Below are 15452 nucleotides of genomic sequence, written 5' to 3' on the forward strand. Positions count from 1 at the left end.
AGCTAGCTTCACACTTTCATAATCCATCCTATCCTCCTCCCCTAACTCCATTACCACATCAGATGCAACATGAGGGAGCCTAGAGAATAACCAGGGGATCAACTGATTCCCTGTGATATCCTGGAGCCCATGATTATATTCAAACATAGCAAGCCAATCTAATACATCCAACTTAGGTTCATACATACCCACAATCTCTTTAGGCATCCGAGGTATTTTTGGACTGGAGGATCTAGAGGATTCGGGGAAAGAAGCATTTTCCAAAGACAATTTCTTCATCTCTAGCTCATGATTGAGCTCCATTTCTTTGAGCCTTAGTTCTTGATGTTTCTGTTCAATTTGGGCACTAATTCTTTTGAATTCAAGTTCAAGTCTCATTTTTTCTAGAGTGATACATTCAGGACGTAATGTCGGTCCTGACAAAGGTCCAGTAGCCACAGGTTGAGGCCTTTGAGCAAATAGAGGCCCAGAGGGGGTGACATTGTTATCCTCCTCTTCCTCATCTGTCTCAACAATAACATCTTCAACATTATCCTCATTACTGTTTGCTACATTTGCTGGAGGGGTAGACACTACAGCTCCACTCTCCAGACTTTGGTTTTCTAACAATCTTTCTATCAACTCTGATTTCTTGCCTTTGACAGAAGAGTTTTCTGGCTGCACAGATCCCTTAAATAATCAGCAGTATTTACAAGGAGGGTCTCCTGGCTATAGCTTTCCAGACTTGACTTTTTAAAATGAACTTTTAGTGATAGTTGAGCCTTGTGGTTAATTGAACCAAGGTACTAGCAGCACTCTAAAATGTAAATCCAATACTTTTATCCTCACCGCTGTACACAGTGTTAGGCAGAATCCTGTGCAGTTCCTTTAGGGAACACTACAGAAGATTAAGTCTACAGGTATATGCAATAAATCCCCTTTGGTATCAGTCTGTACCACAAAGATTTAGTTGGTAGCTGTGGCTAAGCAGTCAGACGTATCTCAAGAGGGAGATGAGCAGTATTCAGGGTTTACACAACAGGACTACAATACTATGGAACAAGGAAACACTGACCAAAGCTTTGTATCAAAAAGAATATATATTTATTTTTCACACTCTGATGTTCACAGACAAATCAATATTCTTAAAGTAAGTTAAAACAGTCTTGAAAAGTATACACAACTCCCTATTTAAATTGTAGACAAGTTTGAGCAAGAGTGAAAACTGAGTAAACCAGCACAGTGAAAACCAAGCAGAAATGCCACTCTAACAATTTCTCAAAAGGGAGGGAAAGGCAAGTTATACAGGTTTAGACTCTTTAACACACCAGCAACACTTCCCAAGTAGATTGTGAACTAGTTAAGCAAGGCAGTACTTTAGCATATGCAATACTGAGGTGAAAACCGAGCAAAATGGCACTTCACAAGTTTAAAAAGAGGGCAGGAAAAGGTGGTTATAAGAGTTAGGTGCACCAACACATTTCTAGGTGAGAAGCAATCTAGAGAAGGCAGTTGTAACAGATTTAGCCAGAGTCATTAGGCATGTGCCAGTGTGAATGGTACAAGGCAAAGTGCCCAGGATCAAAATGTTCTAGTAGCTGCTGTCAAGTCTTTGTTTAACGATTCGAAAAGGCGGTTACAGAAGGTGAAAGACAATGTTAGATAATAGGGGCGGCCAACCCAGTAGGTAAGTAAAAGATTTAAAACACCTTTAGCGATACCCAACGAAAGGGGAGGCCTGGCGGACCAATGTACCTTAAAAGTGGAAAAGACTCCTACGGTGGTGGTTGTTCCTGGCAGTTCCTGCAGTTTGGGAGATCCAGCACAGGAAGAGAGACTCTCGTCGTGGAGGAAGGCCCGAGTTACTGCACTTCCCAGGGATGAAACCAGTGCGGTGCTGCCAAAATGAATTAATGGTACACTCCTTTAAATCACGGTCCTGGTGTATGGGTGCCTGGCTATCCGGTCTCCTAGTGCTTGCCACTGTCGACTCGACCAAGGCAGGTCCTGGACGGCGATTAGCGAACTGGTTGGCCCCACCAGCTCAAGGGAAGAAGACTCTTGCACAGGTAGATCTTCCATGTCATTGGAAAAAAGTGGTGAGGATCTGCAGCAGTGCTTCACCGGTGGTTCAGTCGTTGCAGATGTCTTCAGCTTCTCTCCTCTGCAGTTTCTTAGTTCTAGTGGTGACTTCTTGTCCTCCAGTCCTCAAGACCCTGCTTTTATGCAGCAAGACCCCCATTCATACAGCCTAGCTGTCACTCACACAGTGGGGTGGCTCTCCTGGCGGGAGAACCCCCCAGCCTAACAGGGCTGAGTGCGACTTGGGTTGTGTAGGCAACCCGGTCCAGGGTGCCTATTCCCCCTCCCACACATCCTGTCTACCCCAGACTCAGTGGCGCCTAGAGGAGGGCCAGTACATCCCATCTTAATATGGAGGTACTGGTAAGGATTAATAGTTTTTCCCTAGTGTTCATTTTCGAGGGTGTACCGTGCAGTCCCTCTCTCAAAAGTTTCTGGCTGTGGCAGTGGTTACTACCGGAAATATTCGACCGTGAATATTTCCTTATGGGGCTTTCCCATTGTTCGAGGCTACCACTTTTACTGACAGTCTCTAACATACCGCCTGTTTATTTTTATATTAACTTTACTCCGGTAGGTTCTTATTGCCAGAACTTTAATAATATTTCTTTCTGGTGTCTTTCTCTGTAATCCTAACCCAGGTCGGGGATCCTTTGTTCGTCCTTTTGGCAGGCTTCAGCACAGAAGTATTCCTCTCGGTGCCACTGAGTCTGGGGTAGACAGGAAGTGTGGGAGGGGGAATAGGCACCCAGGACCGGGTTGCCTACGCAACCCAAGTCGCACTCTGCCCTGATAGGTTGGGGGTTCTCCCAAAAGGAGAGCCACCCCACTGTGTGAGTGACAGCTAGGCTGTATGAATGGGGATCTTGCTGCATAAAATCAGGGTCCGGAGGACTGGAGGACAAGACGTTGCCACTGGAACTAAGAAACCGAAGAGGAGAGAAACTAAAGACATCTGAAACAACTGAACCACCGGTGAAGCCCTGCTGCAGATCCTCACCACTTTTCTCCAACGACTTGAGAAGATCTTACTCTGCAAGAGTCTTCTTCCCTTGAGTTGGTGGGGCCAACCACTTCGCCAATCGCCTTCCAGGACCTGCCTTGGTTGAATCGCCAGTGCCCTGCACTCGGAGACCGGATAGCCAGGCACTCGTCCAACCGGACCACGATTTAAAGGAGCGTACCTTTTATTCATTTTGGCTGCACCACGGCTGGTTTCATCCCTGTGCAGTGCAGTTACTCGAACCTTCCTCCACGACGAGAGCCTCTCTTCCTCTGCTGGAACTCCCAAACTGCAGGAACTGCCAGGAACTACCACCACCGCAGGAGCCTCTTCCACTTTTAAGGTACATTGTTCCGCCAGGCCTCCCGTTGTCGTTGGTATAGCTAAAGGTTTTTTAAATCCTTTACTTACCTTCTGGGCTGGCAGCCTTGTTGTCTAAGTTTATCTTTCATCGTCCTGCAACCGCCTTTTCAATCGTTAAACAAAGATCTGACTGCAGCTGCTAGAACATTTTGAACCTAGGCACTTTGCCTTATACCACTGACTCTGGCACAGGCCTATTGACTTTGGCTAGATCTGATACAACTGCCTTCTCTAGATTGTTTCTCTTCAAGAAATGTGTCGGTGCAACTGAAACTCTTATAACCACCTTTCCTTCCCCTTTATGAATTGCTGAAGTGCCATTTTGCTCGGTTTTCACCTCAGTATTATACATGCTAAAGTACTACCTTGGTTAACTTGTTCACAATCTTCTTGGGAAGTGTTGCTGGCGTGTGTAAGAGTATATTCCTGTATAACTTGGCCTTTCCCTCCCTTTTGAGAAATTGATAGAGTGCCATTTCTGCTTGGTTTTCACTGTGCCGTTTTGCTCAATTTTCAGTCTTGCTCAAACTTGTCTACAATTTAAAAAGGGAGTTGTGTATACTTTTCAGACTGCTTTAACTTACTTTATGAAAGTGATTTTTGTGTATACATCAGAGTGTGTAAAATAAATATATATATTCGTTTTGATACAAATCTTTGGTCAGTGTTTCCTTGTTCCGTAGTACTGTAGTCCTATTGTGTAAACCCTGAATACTGCTCATCTCCCCCTTGAGATAAGTCTGACTCCTTAGCCACAGCTACCAACTAACTCTTTGAGGTACAGACTGATACCAAAGGGGATTGATTGCATATACCTGTAGTCTTAAACTTCTGTAGTGCTCCCTAAGGGAACTGCACAGGATTCTGCCTAACAGCCAGTGATTCAGAGAGGCATGCCGGTTTATGGGCTGGGGGTCATATGTAGCCAGTGATTTAGAGAGGCATGCTGGTTTATGGGCAGGGGCCATAAGTAGTCAGTGATTCGGAGAGGCATGCTGGTTTATGGGTTGGGGTCATAAGTTGCCAGTGATTTGGAGAGGCATGCTGGTTTATGGTCTGGGGTCATAAGTAACAAGGGATTCAGAGAGGCATGCTGGATTATGGGCTGGGGTCATAAGTAGCTAGTGATTCAGAGAGGCATGCTGGATTATGGGCTGGGGTCATAAGTAGCTAGTGATTCAGAGAGGCATGCTGGTTTATGAGCTGGGGTCATAAGTAACAAGGGATTCAGAGAGGCATGCTGGATTATGGGCTGGGGTCATAAGTAGCCAGTGATTCAGAGGGGCATGCTGGTTTATGGGCTGGGGTCATAGGTAGTCAGTGATTCTGAGAGGTATGCTGGATTATGGGCTGGGGTCATAAGTAGCCAGTGATTCAGAGGGGCATGCTGGTTTATGGGCTGGGGTCATAGGTAGTCAGTGATTCTGAGAGGCATGCTGGTTTATGGCCTTGTGTCATAAGTAGCCAGTGATTCGGAGTGGCATGTTGGTTTATGGGCTGAGGTCATAAGTAGCCAGTGATTCGGAGAAGCATGCTGGTTTATGGGCTGGGGTCATAAGTAGCCAGTGATTCAGAGAGGCATGCTGGTTTATGGGCTGGGGTCATAAGTAGCCAGTTATTTGGAGAGGCATGCTGGTTTATGTGCTGGGGTCATAAGTAGCCAGTGATTCAGAGAGGCATGCTGGTTTATGGGCTGTGGTCATAAGTAGCCAGTGATTCAGAGAGGCATGCTGGTTTATGGGATGGGGCCTAAGTAAACCAGTGATTCGGAGTGGCATGCCGGTTTATGGGCTGGGGTCCTATGTAGCCAGTGATTCGGAGATGTTAGGCAGAATCCTGTGCAGTTCCCTTGGGGACCACTGCAAGAAGATTAAGACTACAGGAGTAAGCAGTAAACCCAATTGGTAGCAGTCTATACCACCCAGATTTACCTGGTAGCTGTGGCTGAGTAGTCAGACTTCTCTCAAGAAGAGTAGGGCTGTATACAGAGGATACACAATAGGGCTAAAAACACAGTAGAGCAAGCAAACACTGACCAGAGCTTTGTATCAAAAAGTATATAATTATTTATTTAACACACACTTGAAGAAATACACTAGCATTATAAATCAAAGCAAGTTCAAACACAGTCAGAAAAGTATACACACCTCCCTTAAGAATTATTAGACAAGTCTAAGTCAAAACATCACTTTTTGTCAAAACAGAGATGAGCGCGTCACTTAGATGGCACTCCAATAATTAAGTAAAAGGGAGAGAAAAAGGCAGGTCATGAAAATAAAACAGTTCCCAACACTTTTAACAGACCAAAAAAAGTTAAAGAAGTCAGAGTCTACTGTAGAGCCAAAATTCATAGGCCAGGCCCACTTTAAATGGAGCAAGTTGAAATGTGCCCAAGATCACACAGTTGAGAAATGTATTCAAGTCTTTGTAAAATTGTTCAAAAGAGGTTGGGTTGATTCTGAAGGTAAAGTTAGAAGGTCTGGGGCCAATCCATTTGGAAAGCAAAGGATTTAATGGTCACCTTTAGCAAACCGTAGAAAGGGAGGCCAGGTGGAACACAGTACCTTTAAATTTGAGGAAGCTCCAGCAGTGGCAGTTGTTCCTGGCAGCAGGTGCAGTTCATGGTTTCGACCAGGGGAAGAGATGATCTCGTCGAGGAGGAAACTTGGAGTCGTTGCACTGCGCAGGAGAGAAACCAGCCGCGGAGTTCGTCGGTTAAAAGGTGCGTTCCTGGTATTCGCGGTCACAGTGGTGCAGCTTGGCTATCTGGCCGCCGGGGTGCTTGGCACGGGCGATTCAACCAAGTGACGTCCTGGAAGGCGAAATGGCGCACTGGTTGATGCCATCAGCTCAGAGGAAGAAGACTCTTTCAGCAGAAGATCTTCTCTTGTCGTCGGGAAAGTGGTGAGGTCGTTGCAGCAGGGCTCCACCGGTGGGTCGTCATTGCAGATGGCTCAGCTTCTAGCCTCTTCGGATTTCTTAGGTCCTGTGGCGACTTCTGAAGTTTCAGTCCCAAAAGCCCTGCTTTTATGCAGAAAACCCCCCATTCAACAGCCTAGCTGCCACTCATACATGCTAAGTGGTGAGCCGGGTGGCTCACCACTGGGCCAATCAGAACAGAGTGCAACTTGAGTTGCTAAGGCAACGCAGTCTAGGGTGCCCATTCCCCCACCCACACATCCTGTGGAACCCAGACAGAGTGGCACCAGTTGAAGGGCTTCTGTGGAGAAGCCCGCCAAAAAGTGGAACAAAGGGCCCGACCTTGCTTGGAGTTACAGAGACGGACACGAACGCCATTTTAGAAAAGAGTTCTGGCAAAAAGACCCAACCAGTGATTTTATATTAAATAAATAAACCGGTGGTATTTTTAACATTGCACTAAAAAGTGGTGTGTTTACAATCAATGGGAAAATCCCATAGGAAATATTCTGGTGGAATATTTCGCGTGGTAACCACTGCCACCAGCCAGAAACTCAACAAAGGGGGGACTGGACAGTGCCCCCTTAGAAACAGACCCAGGGGAAATCAAATTAACCCCTTCCAGTACTTCCACAATATGATGGTTTGTACTGGTTCTGTTCACAATTTTGGACTAGTAAAGTCAATGCTGACTTTACATGCCCTGGGAGACAGTAGTCATTCCCAGGGTATGGAGTCTATGTTTGGGGGTCACTATGACACCCCCGTGTTACTGCACTGAGGGTGCTGTGTAACACATACACAAAAACAGATAATACCCTATGGAGTAAAACAAAAAAACATAGCCCATAAGCACACAAAAAGTCAAAGACATACCTCAAATCATGCCTAAGAGTGGGAGGAAAAGAGTCTCACTCTTAGCAGGAGAAAAAAACAAACCCCAAAAATCCAGCAACGCTGCTGGGGGACTCACTAGGTTTGGGAAATTAGCCTTATAAGAGAATTCTCCCTAACAGGAGAGGCATGCGGTTTTATGGCCTGGGGCCATAAGTAAACCAGTGATTTGGGGTGATATGCTGGTTTATGAGCTCTAGTCATAAGTAACCAGTGATTCGGAGGGGCATGCTGGTTTATGGACTAGGGTCATAAGTAGCCAGTGATTCGGAGTGGCATGCTGGCTTATGGGATGGGGTCATAAGTAGCCAGTGATTAGTAGAGGCATGCTGGCTTATGGGATGGGGTCATAAGTAACCAGTGATTAGTAGAGGCATGCTGTTTATGGACTGGGGTCATATGTAGCCAGTGATTCGGAGAGGCATGCTGGTTTTTGGACTGGGGTCATATGTAGCCAGTGATTCGGAGAGGCATGCTGGTTTATGGGCAGGGGCCATAAGTAGTCAGTGGGGTCATTACAACCTGGGCGCAAAGGGATACCGGGCACCGGTAATGACACGCCGGTGCCGGTAATCCCTTTGCACCCTACTATGAGGTCCCTTTGCGGGTCCCGTAAAGGCCACCTGGTTTTACCAGGCGGCCTTAGCGGGAGCCGCAAAGGGTCCAGGGAGCAAATTGATTGCGGTAAGGTTATTAGCGCCTTCCCCATTCCCATTGAGCCCTTCGGGGGCTCATATGGGAATGGGGAATGGCTCTGGTGAATGGCGAATTAGCGGTCCCGCCGACCTAGGACTGGACCGGTAATTACTCCATTCACCAGACCGGAATCGGACCGATTTTGGAGGCAGCCAATAAGGGCCAGTGGGCCTCCCTCCGAGGTTGGCGCAAAGGTATTACCGGTAACAGTAAGGAGACCGGTGCCGGTAATCCCTTTGCACCCTATTCTGAGGTCCCTTTGTGGCCCCGTCCTTAGCGCCTGCTTTTACCAGGCGTTATGGACGGGACCCGCAAAGGGACTTCAGAGCTAATAACGGTACCATAATTTATGGTACCGTTAGTAGCACCCTCCCCATTCCCACTGAGCCCTAAGGGGCTCAAATGGGAATGGGGATTGAACTTTTTCAATGGGAATCTACCGGTCCCGCAAAGGTCGGACTAGACCCGTAAGTCCCCATCGAGCCAGGGCGGACACGGTACCGGTATTGGTGCTAATCATGGTGCCACCAACCTCGGAATGTGGCCCAGTGATTCGTAGAGGCAAGCTGGTTTATGGGCTGGGGTCTTAAGTAGCCAGTGATTCGGGGAGGGTTGCCGGTTTATGGGCTGGGGTCATATGTAGCCAGTGATTCGGAGAGGCATGCTGGTTTATGGGCAGGGGCAATAAGTAGTCAGTGATTTGGAGAGGCATGCTGGTTTATGGGCTGGGGTCATAAGTAGCCAGTGATTTGGAGAGGCATGCTGGTTTATGGGCTGGGGCCGTAGGTAACCAGTGATTCTTAGAGGTATGCTGATTTATGGGCTGGGGTCATAAGTAGCCAGTGATTTAGAGTGACATGCTGGTTTATGGGCTGGGGTCATAAGTGCCCAGTGATTCAAAGAGGCATGCTGGTGTTAGGCAGAAACCTGTGCAGTTCCCTTAGGGACCACTGCAAAAAGTTTAAGACTACAGGTGTTACCTGGTAGCTGTGGCTGAGTAGTCAGACTTCTTTCAAGAAGAGTTAGGCAGTATGTAGAGTATACACATTAGGTACAAACATACAGTAGTACAAGCAAACACTGACCAGAGCTTTGGTATAAAATTATATAATTATTTATTTAAAAACACACTTGTAAAAATACACCGGCACTAATATGTCAAGCAAGTTCAAACACAGTCATTAGAAATATATACACCTCCCAGATTAATTATTTGACAAGTCTAAGTTACGGCACCACTTATTTGAAAAACAGAGGTAATCGTGTAACCTTAGATGGCACTCCAATAATTCAGTTTAAAAAGGGAGAGAAAAGGCAGCAATAGGAAAACACACATTACCAACACTTGTAAAGAACCACAGCAAGTCAAGAAAGGCAGGGTCTACTGTAGAGCAAAAAGTTCATAGGCCAGGCCCACTCTTGGAGAGAGCAAGGCAGAATGTGCCCAAGATCACACAGTTGGATTACACTTTAAAAGTCTTTGCAGATAGTTCAAAAAGGAGTTAGATCAGTTCAGAAAAGTTAGTTAACAGGTCCGTGGTCACCCCAGGATAGGGAGTCAAGGATTTAGGGGACACCTTCAACAGTCTATTGCAAGGGAGACCAGGTGGTACACAGTACCTGAAATGGTGAAAAAGCTCCACCTGGAGCAGTTGTTCCTGGCAGAGGGTGCAAGTCAGTGCTTCGTCCAGGGGAAGAGAAGTTCTCGACGTGGAGGAAAGCTGGAGGTCGTTGTACTGCCAGGGAAGAAACCAGCTACGGAGTTTCCCGGTTAAAAGGTACTAAGCTTTTATTCGCGGTAGTGGTGAAGCATGGCTATGCAGCCGCCGGGGTGCTTGGCATGGGAGATTCGACCATGAGATGATCCAGGAAGGTGAAAAAAGGTGAACTGGTTAACCCCACCAGCTCAAAGGAAGAAGACTCTCCTGGAAGAAGATCTTCTCTGTTGTTGGGAAATGGTGAGTTCGGTTCAGCGGTGCTCCACCAGTGGTGTCGTTGTTGCAGGTCGGCTCAGCTTCTCCCTCTTCGGATTCTTTAGGTCCTGTGGCGACTTCTGAAGTTCCAGACCCCAAAGCCCTGCTTTTATGCAGCAAACCCCCATTCATCAGTCCTAGCTGTCAATCAAACATGCTAAGTGGTGAGCCGGGCGGCTCACCACTGGGCCAATCACACAAGAGTGTGACTTGGGTTGCCGAGGCAACTCAGTCCAGGGTGCCTATTCCCCCCTCCCACACATCCTGTAGACTCAGACAAAGTGGCACAACTTTTAGAGGCTTCTGTGTAGAAGCCCGCCAAAAGTGGAACAAAGGGCTCGACTTGGGTTGGAGTTACATAGGCGAACACAAACGCCATTTTAAAACCGAGTCCTGCCAAAAAGACCCAACCGGGGAATAAATATTAAATAAATAACCCGGCGGTATCTTTAACATTGCACCAAAAAAGTGGTGTGTTTAAAATTTATGGGAAAATCCCATAGGAAATATTCCAGGGGAATATTTTGCGTGGTAACCCCTGCCACCAGCCAGAAACTCGACAAGGGGGGACTGCACAGTGCCTCCTTCAAAAACAGACCCAGGGGCAATCAAATTACCCCTACCAGTACTTCCACAATATCATGCTTTGTACTGGTTCTGTTCACAATTTAAGACTAGTAAAGTCAATGGTGACTTTACATGCCCTGGGAGACAGTAGTCAGTCCCAGGGTATGGAGTCTATCTTTGGGGGTCACTATGACACCCCTGTGTTACTGCACTGAGGGTGCTGTGTAACACATATACCAAAAATACATGAAACCCTATGGAGTAAAAGACCCCATAGCCCATAAAACACATTACAAAGTCAGAGGACATTCTCAAATCATGTCTAAGAGTGGGAGAAAAAGAGTCTCACTCTTAGCAGGAGAAAAAATAAATCCCAAAAAATCCAGCAAAGCTGCTGGGGGACTCACTAGGTTTGGGAAATTAGCCTATACAGAGAATTCTCCCTAACGCCCCCCCCCCCAGACTAAGGGACAGGAGGATTTAATCCACTCCTGGATGAATCTCATACCTCTAGTTGAAGACATACATCCTAGAGAGACCATCAGCATTTTGGTGGTGACACCCTGACCCATGTTCTATGGTCAAATCAAAGGTTTTCCTTTGTAAGCTATATGACATACAAACCCTTTGAGGAACATCCGTCTTTTTAAAACTACAGGGGATCTGGTTGACCAGTCCCTCAGAAGTTGGTGCAACTTATGAACCTGTGTTAGGCTTTTTCAAGGGGCCCTTATAAAGGACTCCCTTAGATCTAGAGGGGCCCCCAGAGTTCCTCACCACTTCTCTGTTGGAAGAAGGTTGTGTTTTGGTCCTCTTGGTTGGAGGGGATGGAGATAAGCAATGTACATGCTTCTCCTTCCTCTTAGATATACCCTTACCTACTTTAGGAATTTCACTCCCAAGACTAGGATTTGAGTTGGAGTCTTCAGTAGAAGGTCCAACATTCTGAAGGTTTTTGGCCTTAGAATTTTCTTTTCTGGTTTTCCACCAGCACTGAGAATTACCAGTTCTCTTAGGCCTAGTTAGGGGTACAGTTGGTCTATCCACCTCTTCCTCAGAAGCAGGGGGAGTCACAGAAACTAAAACGGGGAATAATGATGGAGCTTGGTTCGGGCTCCCATTTCCCTAACATTTTAGCCTGAAATTTGCCTGGGTCAGAGGTCAATTTACCAACACCAGGGCTTGTAGTGGGGTTCTCAGTAGAGCTTCCCACAGGCTTAGAGTGGTTCCTTAAGGTGGCCTCTCTAGTCAATTTGGTTCGGTTCTGGGTCTCCATACTGGGAGGCCTGGGGGTACTGGACACTACTCCTAGAGTTCTTAGATAATTCCCCAACAGGACTCTCCCACGCACCTCAGTTTGAACACTGACAAGAATCCTCACTGTCATGTTATTACACTGATTGAGGGCTGGTAGAATTGGAACCATTTGGACAGGGCCTCCAGACATCTTAGTGGGAACTTTGGGTGCCTTAGCAACATCTTCAGGACTGAAAAAGCTTTCATCCACTACTGTTCTGCTGGCCCCAGAGTCTCGCCTGGCAGGTGTATCCTGGCAATTGACAAGAACACTGTCCATATAATAAACTTTAGAGTTTTCTGGTATGGAGTTGTACACACTTCTATTCTAATTACTAACCAGACCCATGGACTCTACTGTTACACTTGCTTGAAAACCCAAAGGTTCTTCAGCAAAGACTTCAAAGTGAGCACTAGCCATTTGGACTTCCTCCTCGGGAGTGAAGGCTAAGGAGACTGTGCTGATCCCTGCAGGTTTACCCTTACATCTGGGATCTCCTTTGATGTGGTCAGTTGCCCCACAGAGATAGCATGTTCCAAATGCTCTCTGGAAGGGAGGCTTGGTCTGACCTCCTTCTGGTTTGTGACCAGAGGGTACACTAGCCTGTTGTGGTTTACCTTGGGGTTTACCCTGGTTATTTTGTTGTTTGGGGCCCTCTTTGGGTTGGGAGGTATTAGAAGTCTCTTGTTTCCATTTTGGTGGCTGCTTTCCCTCATCCTTTTTCTGAGTGACCCCTGAGTCCTTGTGAGTAGCCCTGTTGGCAACCCACAAGTCAGCAACCTTAGCTAGCTTCCTGGAATCTAATTCCTTTGAATCAGCCAAGTGCTGTCTGAGCTCAGGAGAGCAGGCATCATAAATTGACTCCAACATTATAAGATTTCTCATTCCCTCATAAGTGTTCACCTTGTAACCCTTAATCCATCCCTCTAAGTTTTTCAAACACTCATTCACCCAGGTAGCCCAAGGGGTACCATCATGCTTTTTGAGGCTCCTAAACCTCTTAAGATACTGGGAAGGGGTCTTCCCAAATCTAGCTATCAAAGCTAGCTTCACACATTCATAATCCCTTCTATCCACCTCCCCCAACTCCATTACCACATCAGATGCAACAGGGGGGAGCCTAGAGAACAACCAGGGAAGTAACTCATTCCCTGAGATGTCCTGGAGCCCATGATTATACTCAAACATAGCCAACCAATCCAACACATCCAATTTAGGCTCATACATACCCACAATCTCTTTAGGCATCCGGGGTCTTTTGAGACTGGTACTCCTAGAGGATCCAGGGAGAGAAGCATTTTCAACAGACAATTTCTTCTTCTCTAGCTCATGCTTGAGCTCCATTTCTCTGAGCCTTAGTTCTTGGTGCCGTTGCTCTGTTTGAGCATTAAGTCTTTTAAACTCCAACTCAAGTTTAATTTTCTCTAGTTCAAGACATTGAGGACTAAGTGTGGGACCTGTTAAGGGTCCAGTAGGTACAGCTGGTAGAGCAGACAGAGGCCCAGGGGGGACAGTCACAACAGCCTCGCCCTCCTCTTCTGACTCTGCCTCAAGATTTTCAATACTTTGATCAATATCAATATCATCACTGTTATCTACATTCTCTGGGAGAGTGGTTTCCTGTGAAACATCACCCAGACTTTGGTTTGCTAACAATCTTTCTATTAGCTCCATTTTCTTGCCTTTAGTCAGGAGATTCTTATGCTTACAGAGAACTCTTAAACAATCAGCAGTTTTTGTAGCAAGGGACTCTTGACTATAACTTTCCATAGTTGACGGGTTAGAAAATAAACTTTTTAGTGTTAAGCTTTGTGGTTAGTTGCACTAGGTATCTATAAGCACACTAAAATGTATACTCAATACAAATCCCACCGCTGTATACCAGTGTTAGGCATAAACCTGTGCAATTCCCTTAGGGACCACTGCAAAAAGTTTAAGACTACAGGTGTTAGCAGTAAACCCAATTGGTAGCAGTCTGTACCACACAGATTCACTTGGTAGCTGTGGCTGAGCAGTCAGACTTCTCTCAAGAAGAGTTAGGCAGTATATAGAGTATACACATTAGGTACAAAAATACAGTAGCACAAGCAAACACTGACCAGAGCTTTGGTATAAAAGTATATAATTATTTATTTAAAAACACACTTGTAAAAATACACTGGCACTAATATGTCAAGCAAGTTCAAACACAGTCATTAAAAATATATACACCTCCCTGATTAATTATTTGACAAGTCTAAGATAAAGCACCACTTATTTGCAAAACAGAGGTGAGCGCGTAACCTTAGATGGCACTCCAATAATTGATTTTAAAAAGGGAGAGAAAAGGCAGAAATAGGAAAACACAAAATACAAACACTTGTAAAGAACCACAGAAAGGCAGGGTCTACTGTAGAGCAAAAAGTTCATAGGGCAGGCCCACTCTTGGAGAGAGCAAGGCAGAATGTGCCCAAGATCACACAGTTGGAGTACACTTTAAAAGTCTTTGCAGATAGTACAAAAGGAGTTAGATCAGTTCAGAAAAGTTAGTTAACAGGTCCGTGGTCACCCCAGGATAGAGAGTCAAGGATTTAGGGGACACCTTGAACAGTCTGTTGCAAGGGAGACCAGGCGGGACACAGTACCTGAAATGGTGAGGAAGCTCCAGCGGGGGCAGTTGTTCCTGGCAGCGGGTGCAAGTCAGTGCTTCGTCCAGGAGAAGAGAAGATCTCGACGTGGAGGAAAGCTGGAGGTCGCTGCACTGCCAGGGAAGAAACCAGCCGCGGAGTTTCCCGGTTAAAAGGTACTACCCTTTTATTCGTGGTAGTGGTCAAGCGTGGCTATCCGGCCGCCGGGGTGCTTGGCACTGGCAATTCGACCACGAGATGATCCAGGAAGGCAAAAAAAAGGCGAACTGGTTAACCCCACCAGCTCAAAGGGAAGAAGACTCTCCTGGAAGAAGATCTTCTCTGTCGTTGGGAAGTGGTGAGTTCGGTTCAGCGGGGCTCCACCAGTGGTGAGTTCGGTTCAGCACAGCTCTGCTTCTCCCTCTTTGGATTCTTTAGGTCCTGTGGCAACTTCTGAAGTTCCAGTCCCCAAAGCCCTGCTTTTATTATAAACCCTCATTCATCAGTCCTAGCTGTCAATCAAACATGCTAAGTGGTGAGCCGGGCGGCTCACCACTGGGCCAATCACACAAGAGTGCGACTTGAGTTGCCGAGGCAAAGCAGTCCAGGGTGCCTATTCCCCCCTCCCACACATCCTGTAGACCCAGACAGAGTGGCACCACTTTTGGAGGCTTCTGTTGAAAGGGGCCCCTAGGGGTCCCTCGTGCTATGGAAACAAGGCAATAACCATACACAAAAAGATGCGCCAGACACGAAGATCAAATTCCCAATGCTAGGGTTTATTGCAAGCAAAAGATAGTATCAATTGGCCAATTCTGATCTCACGCCCCGCGACGTGAGTTTCCTAGACCTCGAGGGACGCAAGAGAGCGAATTACGTACATCAGTTACATATATACAAAATGCATATCATACAATCAGCAAAGTCATGTTCAACACCCCTCTTTATTAAGTTCCTTTGAACTCGGGATGACGATGGACATATCCGACGAGTATGACAATTATAACATTTTCAATGTCTATTCTAGTAACAATGTGCAATTAGAAAGTGCGTAGGCATCTTTTAGTTGTTGA

At 46.4% G+C, this 15452-nt stretch overlaps 1 protein-coding gene across 1 annotated transcript in view; it reads left to right on the forward strand.

Annotated features, from left to right (window-relative positions):
- The window catches only part of LOC138473495 (vomeronasal type-2 receptor 116-like), a 328503-nt gene that overhangs the window by 89759 nt on the left and 223292 nt on the right, over nucleotides 1–15452 (forward strand). The window lies entirely within an intron of this gene.

The sequence above is a fragment of the Ambystoma mexicanum genome, chromosome 8, assembly GCF_040938575.1.
Source record: "Ambystoma mexicanum isolate Mex_15411 chromosome 8, UKY_AmexF1_1, whole genome shotgun sequence".
NCBI lineage: Eukaryota > Metazoa > Chordata > Amphibia > Caudata > Ambystomatidae > Ambystoma > Ambystoma mexicanum.